Source organism: Garra rufa, chromosome 1 (assembly GCF_049309525.1).
Source record: "Garra rufa chromosome 1, GarRuf1.0, whole genome shotgun sequence".
Classification (NCBI taxonomy): Eukaryota; Metazoa; Chordata; class Actinopteri; order Cypriniformes; family Cyprinidae; genus Garra; species Garra rufa.
In genome coordinates, this window is record NC_133361.1 from 76798761 (window position 1) to 76801260 (window position 2500).

Here is a 2500-nt window from a genome sequence, read left to right on the forward strand (position 1 = left end):
CAAAATGTTAAGCAGGTTTATGCTGATAATGAAGGAAGAGTTCTAATTATAGATTTTGAGTTCCAAAATTGTGTCTTCAAGTTGATTAATGTCTATGCACCAAATAATGAAAAAGATAGGAGGGATTTATTCAAGAAACTAAGAACACTATGCACAGATAACTGTATCTGTGTAGGTGATTTTAACGTTTGGTCCAGTAGAATAGATGTTGCAAATAATATGAGCTATAAAAGAGACTCGTCAAGGGATGAATTAATAAGCTTAATGAATGGTGTAAACCTGGTAGATCTTTGGAGACTGGAAAACCCTGATAAAAGAGAATACTCTCGGAGACAAGTTGTGCTCAATAGTCTAAAGCAAAGCAGAATTGATCTTTGTCTGGTAAGGCAGAACATAGTCCAGTATATTAAAAATATAGCTTATAAGTTTACAACATTCAGTGATCATGCTGTTCTGGAATTTCAAGTGGGTAAAACAATGCAACATAAAGGTGGGGGTGTCTGGTGTTTGAATGCAAGCTTATTAAATGATGTAAATTATAGGATAAAGATCTTGGACTGTATAAAGTCTGGATGGAGGAAAAGTTTAGACTCTGAAAATGCATGTGTAAGATGGGAGAATTTAAAACAGAAAATTAAGATTTTGAGTATTAAGTATGCAAAGGAAAAGAATAGTAGAGAGAGGAGGGATTACAAGGACTTGCAAAAGAGACTTTCTGTAGAACTGGAGGAAATAAATGGTGATCCAAATTGTGATTTGAAAAATTATTTAAAAATTAAAGCAGATTTAAAGAAATATGAAGTAAAAAGATGTAAGGGAGCTATTATAAGAAGCAGGGTAAAACATGCTTTAGAGGGGGAGAAGTGTACATCCTTCTTCTTAAGCATGGAGAAGCAAAAGCAGGGTAGAAACTGTATCACTGAATTAGAAGATGAAAAAGGGAAAAAAGTGAGTGATTTGGTAGGGATATTAGACACTGTTGAATCCTTTTATAAGACACTATTTAGGAAAGAAGGCGTAAATCTAGGAAGTATGGGAAAAGTACTGAGTACAGTTAGTGCTAGATTATCAAAAACTGACAGGATTTTTTGTGATAATGATATCTCTTTGCAGGAAATTAATGAGGCAATCTCTAGTCTGAGTACTAATAAAAGCCCAGGATCAGATGGCCTAACTGGAGATTTTTATAGAGCTTTTAGGGATGCTCTGGCACCAATATTATTAGAGCTATATCAGTATATGGAAGAAAAGCAGGATGTGCCTAAGACAATGGTGGCGGGGGTGCTAAGTATTTTATTCAAAAACAAGGGGAGTAGATTAAAATTAGAAAACTATAGACCAATTAGCCTCTTAAATACTGATTATAAGGTATTGGCAAAATTCTAGCCAATAGGCTAAAAAAAGTGATAGGGAGTATTGTTGCCCCAACGCAGGCTTACAGTATACCTGGAAGAGATATTGCTGATATTATAAGTACAATTAGAGATGTGGTATTTTATATGAAGAAAGAAGGAGGCATTCTGTTAAGTTTAGATTTAAATAAAGCTTTTGATAGGGTGGAGCACCAATTTTTGGAGAAAACTTTGGAAACGTTTGGTTTTGGTGGTAGATTTAGAACATGGATAAGGTTGCTGTATAATAGTGCACATAGTGTGGTAAAGTGTAATGGTGTCTTAACTGATGATTTTATAATTGAGAGGTCCATAAGGCAGGGTTGCCCTTTGTCTGCTTTGCTATACTGTATTACAGTTGAACCACTCGCAACTCTAATAAAAGCGGATAAAGAGCTGAAGCCAATTAATTTTGCAGGTGATGGGGTCAGTTTAATTCATCAGTATGCGGATGACACTACGTTCACTGTGAGGGACATGGATGACATAAAGAGGATAATGGAGCACATGAATACATATGGTGGTGCTGCAGGGGCAAAAATAAATGTAGAGAAGTCGGAAATTATGTTCTTTGGGGAAAATAAAATATTTGACTGTGGTACCCCTTTTAAAATTGTGGATGATTATATTAGAGTTTTGGGGGTAAATATAGGTTTGGAAGAAAGTAAGGCTAGGGATGTATCTTGGTCGATAATCCTACAGAAAATAAAGCAAACTGTGAACTATTGGAAATTAAGAAGCCTCACACTAAAAGGGAAAGTGACTGTTATCAATATGTTGTTAATGTCAAGATTCGTTCATACATTGAGTGTGTTAGACATGCCAGAGTGGGTCTTGAGAGAGGCAAACTCTATTGTAGTAGATTTCTTGTGGGGTGGGAAAAACGTGAGGATCTCAAAAAAGGTATTAATGGCAGATAACAAGGATGGGGGCTTAAAATTGTTGGACTTGGACACGAGGAGGAAGGCATTAAGGCTTAAAATTGTTAAGAAATATATATATAGCAAAGAAACTTATGGATGGAAATATTGTATGAGGGATTGTTTGGCGAAATTTGGGTCTTGTAGTCAAAGTAATCTGTTCATGTGTTTAAAAGAGTCTATGATAAA